The sequence below is a fragment of the Geotrypetes seraphini genome, chromosome 11 (assembly GCF_902459505.1).
Source record: "Geotrypetes seraphini chromosome 11, aGeoSer1.1, whole genome shotgun sequence".
Classification (NCBI taxonomy): domain Eukaryota; kingdom Metazoa; phylum Chordata; class Amphibia; order Gymnophiona; family Dermophiidae; genus Geotrypetes; species Geotrypetes seraphini.
This window is the reverse complement of record NC_047094.1, coordinates 8,966,773-8,977,286: the sequence shown is the minus strand read 5'-3', so window position 1 is coordinate 8,977,286 and position 10,514 is coordinate 8,966,773. Positions and strand designations below refer to the sequence as shown.

Here is a 10,514-nt window from a genome sequence, read left to right as displayed (position 1 = left end):
GCCCAGACTCCATCCTCCCCATCTGTGAATGCCACCTCCAAGCATCGCCAGCTCCAGCCAACCTGGCGAGTGAAAGGTCTGAGCTGCAAATGAAAACCAGGTCCTTTGCAGGGCAGTGCGCAGCCCTTGTCAATCAGCCCAGAGTGTGGGATCCTCAAATTGTGTGCTCTTGGGAAAAGCCTTCGTGTACCTGGGCCTGAATAATAAGCTGCGCTATCTGTTTCTCCAAGGGGGGTAAGAATCACATCCTGGTGCACTTTTTCTTGGAAACAGAGGACAGCTGTCAGCACGCATTGTCTGCCTTATTTATCCATGACGCCAGCGCTTCCTCGGCTGCTCTGCTTGTGCCTGACCAGAGGGGATTAAGCAGCAGGTCTGAAAGGAACCTGCCAGTTCGTGGGAGCTCAGAAGCGCTGCTGACTCCACTAGTAAAAAGTTCCCTTCTGGTCTGCAATTCACTGCCATGAAAGATTTGAAGCGCGCACTCTAAAATGTTGGGCTTTTCCTGGCCTAGGTTTTTATGGCATTTTCACCGGACACAGGTTTCCCGGAGCAGCATCTCATCTTGTTCTGAGGTCAGTCTAATAGCTGCCAGGATTATCTCTCCGTCAGGGTTTTCAGCATCTGGAGTTCATTCATTAACCCTTTCAGGACCATAAGGATCGTAGGCCAATTTTTGTGGTTTTGACGACATTTTTATGGTAAAAAGGGCTTGCAGATGCCAAAAAATTGATTTTTTTTGTGAAATATCATTATTTTTATTTAAAAAATCACACTTCTGGCTTATGGACAGTGTGGCAAGTGAATCTTCTCGTCCATCTGGCAACGACGCTAATGAATGAATGTCGGAACCAGTTTGTTTACATAAAGGCAGTATCCTATGGAATCCGTACATATCAAATTTAGAACTGTAGACTATCCCAATCAAAATTTATAGGATTTTAAAGTTATGGGACAAATATGTCCCTTGGTCCTGAAAGGGTTAAGGTGGGCAAAGGTAGCTTGCAATGAGGATGGTATACTCTAGCTTAGAGAATGACACGGGTTCAAAAATTTTCCCCATCCCCGCAGGGACTCATTTTCTGGTCCCGTCCCGGTGAGTTCTTTTCCTGTCTTTGCCCCCTTCCATCCTCATCTGCACAGGCCTCAAACACTTTAAAATCATAAGGGTTCAAGGCTTGTGCATTTAAGGCAGAGCTTACAGGAAATATGGCAGGGACAGCGACATAATTCGCGGGGACAGGACTGGGAAATTGAGTTCCTGCGGGGACAGGGAAAAAAATTGCCCCCATGTCATTCTCTACTCTAGATCTCCCTGGGAGGTATTTACAAATGGTTAATGACATTGTACCAGCTCTGTCTGCGGGTCTCAGCAGGAGGGAGAAATCTCACAGCTAGTATGTATCTGCTTTGCAGTCTAGAGAGACTTTTATTACCTGGAACCTATGATATAAAGTTCATCTTTTTTTTAATCTTTATTCATTTCATTTCTTTCAACAAGTGTACAATATTATTACAATTGATTACATTCTTGAACAACGTTATTATACATCTTTTAATTCCCCCCACCCCCCTCCCATCCCTCCCCATATCAACAAAATAATCTATCCAAACATATACATACCTAGACATCTCTCTTCTATATTACAATTAATCTTACATTAACCTATCCCTCCCCCCACCCTTTCTTCCTCAAACTCTTTGTTCATTTTATTATATAAATTAAATGCACAACAAATATAACTCATCATATTACATATATCCCCTAAAATTCCATAACAATATATTTCCAATAAATTACCCCCTTTCCTTTTCTATTCATACATATATACCATATTTCTTATATGCATTAATCAGTTAAAATTTACCACTATTTAATTAGAATATCTTATCCCCCCACCCCCTCCCATTTTACAAATTATCCCATAAGGAAAAAGAATAATCTTTAATTATTATAATATTCAATTAATGGCCTCCACACCTCCTGAAACCTTTTAAAATAACCCTTCTGTACTGCAAGTAGTCTTTCCATCTTGTACATATGACATACTGAGTTCCACCAGAAACTACAATTCAGTCTAGAACAGTCTTTCCAATTAGTCGTTATTTGCTGGATCCCCACACCAGCAAAAATCATCAGTAATTTATTATTTAGTATTTAGATCAATGCTGTCTTGTTAAAATGTTTATTTTATTTTTATTTTTCCTCTAACTCTACTTTTCACTTCTCTATTACCCTCCAGGTACTTTAGTTAGATTGTGAGCCTTCGGGACAGTAAGGGAATTTTTCAAGTACCTTTCTTATTTCTAATCTTAATGTATATTTTCTGTAAACCGCTTAGAACCTAACGGATGTAGCGGTATATAAGAAATAAATTACATTACATTACATTACATTATTTGTAAAGTTCATCTTTAAGAATGTCGAGTGTCTCAGTGTAAGCTTTGCTTGGCATTATATCAGGAATCTAGGTGCTGTATCTTCCCCCCCCCCCCCCTTTTGTTTCACTCTTCCAGCTAATTAAACTGGGTTCCTCAGTGATTGGCTCCTGCTGCTGAAAGTTCTGGAGAGTTCATCTAGCTACACGGTGTCGGGATCTTATGATGCCAATTAGGGCTGCTTCCAAGGCTGGCAAACAGGTCAGTGGCCCCAGCCCCCCATGCTACAGAGGGCCTGTCTCAGACTGAAGAAGCAAGCTTGGGGGGGGGGGGTCTCTTCTCCAGTTTCTGTTCTGGGTCTTAGGATTTCTGTTGCCACTTAGGATTTTAAAGGGTTTGAGGCTTGTGCAGATGAGGACGGAGCTTGCAGGAATGGAGCAGGGACAGGAAAAGAACTCAGGACAGGACGGGAAAATGAGTTCCCGCGGGGATAGGGAAAAATTTGTCCCCGTGTCATTCTCTACCTGGGAGAACAGTATAGAAAATTGAATAAATAAATAGTGTGAAAAGTTTCAGCTTCTGATAAGTAGAGCTGGTAGTGTGATGGGTGTCAGGTTAAAAGCGCGCCGGGACAAAGGCGTGCCCAGACAATTGAGCGCAGCGTGCGCCGCCGCACCGCTCTAAATTACAGTTTTTAGGGGCTCCAACGGGGGGTTTTGTTGGGGAACCCCCCCCACTTTACTTAATAGACATCGCGCCGCGTTTTTAGGGAAAAAGTTCAGTTTACAGTAAAATGTGGAGGGTTACAACCCCCCAAACCCCCATAACGCCGGCGCGATGTCTATTAAGTAAACTGGGGGGGTTCCCCAACAAAACCCCCCGTTGGAGCCCCTAAAAACTGTAATTTAGAGCGGCGTGGCGGCGCGTGCTGCGCTCAATTGTCGGCACGCGCTTTTGTCTTTCGCGCCATTGTCTATGAACCAGTGTGATGTCATAATGCCTTATTCCACCAATAAGAGCCAATCTCAGAAGTGATGTCACAATGGCTTGATTGTCCTTTACTTGGCTCACTTTTACTACATTTTGATTTCTAGAGTGGTGCAGCGTAGTATAGAGAATGACACAGGGAGAAATTTTTCCCCGTCCCCACAGGAACCTAATTTTCCCCATTCTGTATCTCCCGAGTTTTAGAATGTTGCTACTTAGGATTTGAAAGTGTTTGAGCCTTGTGCAGATGAGGACGGAGCTTGCAGGAATGGGGCAGGGATAGGAAAAGAATTCGCGGGGACGGGACGGAAAAATGAGTTCCTGTGGGGATGGGGAGAAATTTGTCCCCGTGTCATTCTCTAACTAGCAGTTACGTGTTTCACTGCCTACATTTACACCAGCCATTTGGCTTGGATGTTCCTCCTCTATTTGTAAACATTGCTTGCTTTTACAAAATCCAGGAGCTGTTTGTTTATTATTAATTAATTAATTAATTAATTAATTAATTTAAATACCACCTATCAAGTTTTCTAAGTGATTTTCATTCAGGTACTCAAGCATTTATCCCTATCTGTCCCGGCAGGCTCAGAATCTTCCTAATGTACCTGGAGTAATGGAGGATTAAGTGACTTGCCCAGGGTCACAAGGAGCAGTTTGGGGCTTGAACCCACCACCTCAGGGTGCTTTAGCTCTAATTGCTCTCCAGTTCGACCTTAAAAAATGTGAACGCTATCATCAATTGAGTTTTGCATATCTTTGGGCAAAGGTCTGGAATGATATCCCTGTGCAAATTAGGTCAGTCACGTCGTATTGGTTATTTCGTAAAATGTTGAAAACTGAGAGCCGGGTATATTAGGAATCTTTTGAAATTATTATTGTATAATCTACTGGAGAGATTGTGGAATATAAGACATCATAGCTTAGCCTATTATGGCACTTAGGGTGGTATACTTTAACCCCAGAACTGGTGTCCCAGAATTCACACTTAGTGTTAGGATATGTGAATCGGCGTAGGGCATGGCGTTAAGGCATGGGAATCGGCGTAAAGCGCTGTGCTCTAAAGCAGTGATTCCCAACCCTGTCCTGGAGGAACACCAGGCCAATCGGGTTTTCAGGCTAGCCCTAATGAATATGCATGAGAGAGATTTGCATATGATGGAAGTGATAGGCATGCAAATTTGCTTCATGCATATTCATTAGGGCTAGCCTGAAAACCCGATTGGCCTGGTGTTCCTCCAGGACAGGGTTGGGAACCACTGCTCTAAAGGGCACACTCCCTATGTACCTAACCCAAAGGGCTTACATTCTCAGTGAGTACTTGAGGCAATGAGAGCCTGGTGACCTACACGACATCACGAGGAATGGTGTAGCCCAAGTGGGATATGAACTGCAACTGTCCTGGCTTTCAGTCCCTTGCTGCGGCCACTAGGTCTTCCTTGGGTTCAACTTGCCTACCAATAAAGATGGGCTGAAAGATCACATTTGACCTGGACCAAAACGGCAGGCCAGCTTATGAATAATGAAAAGATATGTAGTACGTGAGCTTTCAGGACCAGATGTGCCAGTAAGGCTGAAGGAAGATGGGGAGAGACCTTTAGGAGATGCCTGTGGGATCATGAGTTTGGGTACCACAGGGAATCTCTGTCCAGCGCTGTGCACTGAAAGGACAGGTATAATACTGAACACATCTAGTTCATCTCTGCTTCATAATGAGATCATCATATAAGGAGAATATAAGAATATAAGAGTTGCCCTACTGGGACAAAGGTCTATCAAACCCAGAATCCTGTTTCCAACAATGGCCAACCCAGGTCCCAAGTACCTGGCAGAAACCCAAAGAGTAGCAACATTCCAGAGCTGAGGTTGTGATGTCATCGTGCCTCATTCCACCAATGCCTAGGAGCCAACCTCAGCAGTGATGTCACAATGGCTTGATTGCCCTAGTCCTGGTTCACACGAGAACATAAGAGTTGCCATACTGGGACAGACTGAAGGTGCAAGCCCAGTAACCTGTTTCCAACAATGGCCACCCCAGGTCACAAGTACCTGGCAAGATCCAAAGGAGAAAAACAGATTTTATGCTACTTATCCTAGGAATAAGCAGTGGATTTGCCCAAGTCCATCTTAATAATGGCTTTTGGACTTTTTGGAAATGATCCAAACCTTTTTTTTTTTTAAGCCCTGCTAAGCTAACTGCTTTCACTTCATTCTCTGGCAGAGTTTAATTTCTCTTTAAGTGAAGAAATATTTTCTCCTGTTTGTTTTAAATCTACTACTTAGTAGCTTCATCGCATGTTCCCTAGTTCTAGTATTTTTGGAAAGAGTAAACAAGCAATTCACGTGTACTCATTACACTCCACTCATATCTCCCCTGAGCCATCTCTTCTCCAGGAGAATGCGCTTTTGAGCCTTGCCCGGTACAGTTATATTCATAGTCTCAGTGCTTTTGCTTCATCTCAGTTTTACAATGCTTCACAATATACTGAATTGGCCGGACTCAGCACTCTGTAGCCACAAGCTTCTTACCTCATTTGCTCGGAACCTAAAATCTGCCATGCTGTACCAGACCAAGGTTCCTTCAGCCCAGTGTTCTATTTCTAGCAGCAGCCCAAAGCGTAGATAAGAGTTTGTGCTGTTTATACTCAGAAATAAGCAGTGGCTACCTGGTTATGGACTTTTCCTCCAGGAGATTGTCCAAACATACCACATCTTCGAGCAAAAATTTCAGAATATGTTTCAGTGAAAATATATATTTTTTTCTGGGGTGAGGTTTTTTTCTACTTAGGAACATAGTAACATAGTAGATGACGGCAGATAAAGACCCGAATGGTCCATCCAGTCTGCCCAACCTGATTCCATTTAAATTTTAAATTTTTTTTTATTTTTTTTATTTTTTTCTTCTTAGCTATTTCTGGGCAAGAATCCAAAGTTTTACCCGGTACTGTGCTTGGGTTCCAACTGCCGAAATCTCTGTTAAGACTTACTCCAGCCCATCTACACCCTCCCAGCCATTCAAGCCCTCCCCAGCCCATCCTCCACCAAACGGCCATACACAGACACAGACCGTGCAAGTCTGCCCAATAACTGGCCTAGTTCAATATTTAATATTATTTTCTGATTCTAAATCTTCTGTGTTCATCCCACGCTTCTTTGAACTCAGTCACAGTTTTACTCTCCACCACCTCTCTCAGGAGCGCATTCCAGGCATCCACTACCCTCTCTGTAAAGTAGAATTTCCTAACATTGCCCCTGATTCTACCACCCCTCAACCTCAAATTATGTCCTCTGGTTTTACCATTTTCCTTTCTCTGGAAAATATTTTGTTCTACATTAATACCCTTCAAGTATTTGAACGTCTGAATCATATCTCCCCTGTCTCTCCTTTCCTCTAGGGCAGGGGTGTCCAATGTCGGTCCTCGAGGGCCGCAGTCCAGTCGGATTTTCAGGATTTCCCCAATGAATATACATGAGGTCTATTTGCATGCACTGCTTTCATTGTATGCTAATAGATCTCATGCATATTCATTGGGGAAATCCTGAAAACCCGACTGGATTGCGGCCCTCGAGGACCGACATTGGACACCCCTGCTCTAGGGTATACATATTCAGGGCTTCCAGTCTCTCCTCATACGTCTTCTGGCGCAAGCCTCCTATCATTTTCGTCGCCCTCCTCTGGACCGCCTCAAGTCTTCTTATGTCTTTCGCCAGATACGGTCTCCAAAACTGAACACAATACTCCAAGTGGGGCCTCACCAATGACCTGTACAGGGGCATCAACACCTTCTTCCTTCTACTGACTACGCCTCTCTTTATACAGCCCAGAATCCTTCTGGCAGCAGCCACTGCCTTGTCACACTGTTTTTTCACCTTTAGATCTTCGGACACTATAACCCCAAGGTCCTTCTCCCCGTCTGTGCATATCAGCTTCTCTCCTCCCAGCATATAGGAACGACATTGTGTGTCCCCAATCTTTATCCTTTCTTTTTTTTTCCAATTCTTTATTCATTTTCATATCTCATAACAAGTATACAATAATCATTCAACATTCATACAATTCACTTGTTTACTTCATATAATATTAAATCTTATATTATCCCCCCTCCCCCCTTCCCTTCCACACATATCAACATTTTATTTGAATCTCACACATTATACCCTCCCAATCCCATATCATATTATTCTTCTATAAAAAAAAAAGTGTCTAATCATTCGAATATTCAATCAATGGCCCCCAAATTTTTTTTAAACTTGTTATAATTTCCTTTTTGCATAGCAAGAATTCGTTCCATTTTATAAATATAACATATAGAATTCCACCAAAAAGTATAGTTAAGTCTTGTATAATCTTTCCAATTTCTAGTTATATTTTGAATGGCAACCCCTGTCATAATCTTTATCCTTTCTGAAAAAGCAAACAGCCAATTCACATAGTCATCCCACTCCACCTTAATTGCATAGACCTCTATCCTACCCCTCCCCTCTTGGTTGTATCTTCTCCAGCTGAAAACCCTAACCAATTTAGCCCTTCCCCACAAAGGAGCTTGTTCCATCCCCTATATCGTGTTTGTTGATCCTCCTTGAACCTTTTCTGGTTTTGTTATAAGGAGTATTTTAATTTAATTTCAAAATTTATATTCCATAATCTTTCTGTTTTCCAGCAGTATAGAGTGAATGACAACAATGCATTTAATATTCAAGGTATTGCATTACATTAGTGACTTTTATTCCGCCATTACCTTGCGGTTCAAGGCGGATTACACAAGAGGTAATCTGGACATTTCCAGGAGAGTTACAAAGTGGAGCGGATTACTTTGGGGGTATCTGGGTATGATTGCACCATGGAGTGTTACAGACCTAAAAATCTTCAGGGGTCGGAAGGGGGTATATTCATTCCTAAAGATTCCTAATATTCCATTACTTTTTTGACTGTTGCTCCAAACAGGGTGGAGGAGTCCAAAGCATTGCCGCATTTTCCTTGGCAATGCTTTCTATCTGTATGCATCACTTTGCATTTCCCTGTAACTTCATCAATTAGGGGACACTCGATGAAGTTACAGGGAAATACTTTTAAAACCAATAGGAGGAAATTTTTTTTCACTCAGAGAATAGTTAATAGTTAAGCGTTGCCAGAGGTTGTGGTAAGAGTGGATAGCGTAGCTGGTTTTAAGAAAGGTTTGGACAAGTTCCTGGAGGAAAAGTCCATAGTCTGTTATTGACAAAGACGGGGGAGTTAGTAGCAAGGAATATTGCTACTCCTTGGGTTTTGGCCAGGTACTAGTGACCTGGATTGGCTACTGTGATAGACCATTGGTCTGACCCAGAAAGGCTATTCTTATGTTCTTACTTTGCATATGTCCACATTGAATTTCATCTGCCATTTGGATGCCCAGTCTTATAATCCTGCAAGGTCCTCATATACAACCAGTTTGTGATTTAACAACTTTGATCTTGCTCAAGCTCACCCTTCATTGGGGCATATGCTTTGGAATTGCCCCAAAATTAAACAGTTCTGGCGACATTTAGGGCACTATATTACGCAGCTTTGGCGGAGGCGTTGGCTCCCACAACCGAAAGCTTTATTTGGCCATTATAATATAGCCGCGCCCAAACCCAAAGGAATGTCAGCTTTTGTCACTAGAGTGCTTTTGATGGGGAAGAAAGCAATTCTTACTCACTGGCTGTCCCGAGATCCACCTTCCTACGCTCAATGGAGAGCGTTGATGATTGTTCATGCGACGCTGGAGCGGAGACTAGTGGGAGATTTAGAGCGTGGACCGGGCCGCAAATTCTGTCAGACCTGGGAATGCTTCTGGCAGGACCTCACACCGTAGGCTCGCAGTAGACTCTTGAATCGTTAGGACTACCTTACACTCTCGGTAGTGGCATTGGACTTTCGGGGTGGGGAGGGATGGGAGGGAAGGGGGTGAGCTTGCACTGTTATTCTTTGGATTTGTATGCAACTTCTATTTGTATGTTCTGGTAGAAATAATAAAAATCATTTGAACATAACAACTTTGATCTAATTTGCAGATGAACTAAAATTATTCACCTCACTTGTTCCTTTTATCAAATCATTTAATAAGCATATTAAAAAGTATTGGTTCCAGTACAGATCCTTGAGGCAGTGAAAAAAAATGACCATTTAACCTTATTCTCTCCCACTCTACAATAGGACACTGCTTCCTATCCCATGATTCTTTAATTTCTTCTGGTGTCTCCATATTTACTAGATCAACTGGCTCACTTTTATCCACATGTTTATATACCTTCAAAAAAATGCAGAGATCGGGAAGGCAAGACTTCCCTTGTCTAAACCAATGTTGACTTTGCCCCATTAAACTATGACTATATATGTTCAGTAATGTTGTTCTTTATAAAAGTTTTTACCATTTTGTCTGGTACTGATGTCAGGCTCACGATAGTTTCCATTATGAGAACTAGTGTTATATTGGTCACCCTCCAGTCTTCAGGTGCTGTCCTCTGCATCTTTAGTTCTTCCTGCTATCAATTTCTCTAATCTAATCTAATCTAAACCTTAAGTTTATATACTGCATCATCTCCATGAGAATGGAGCTCGACACGGTTTACAAGAACTTAAAATAGTGGGTAGAGAAGAAGAAAAAGGATGACATGAACTTATGTGTAGAAGGGGGGAAGGATAGAGCTACAATTTGCTGAAAAGCCAGGTTTTCAGTTGTTTGCGGAATAACTGTCATCTGCTTTGGGGCTGCTCCTTGTTTAGTTTCCATGTTTTCTTTTTCTTCCTTTGGTTCTATTTATTTTACTATCAGGGGCATTTTCAATATGACATTTGAATCCAATTTTGAATATTTTTGGAAAAATATCCAAAAATCCAGTAGAGAAAATGGCCATTTGCTATATATTTTTAACCTCAGTGTGTTTATTTTTTAGAATCATTTTTTTGGGGAAAAAAAGTTCAAAGGAAAAATGCACAAAAACAAGCCATTAAAATGTATTGGGGGGGAGGCAGCATTCTTAGTAGGCTGGCCACACAGACATCCCAGTGGATGTGATGTAATGTGAGAAATGAACATTTCAAGAGGTATATGGGGATGGGGGCTGCACCCTCCCTCGCTACGCCACTGTCCAGTGGTCATCTGATCAGTTTGGCCACCTTTTTGGCACTT

The 10,514-nt window shown here is 42.2% G+C and overlaps 1 protein-coding gene across 1 annotated transcript in view; it reads left to right on the top strand.

Annotated features, from left to right (window-relative positions):
- The first annotated feature begins 491 nt into the window (after positions 1-491).
- The window catches only part of MYO15A (myosin XVA), a 204,666-nt gene continuing 194,643 nt past the window's right edge, over positions 492-10,514 (top strand). Inside the window, exon 1 of the mRNA XM_033914963.1 lies at positions 492-575. The gene's annotated coding sequence lies outside the window, so the exon portion shown is untranslated. The remainder of the gene's footprint in view (positions 576-10,514) is intronic.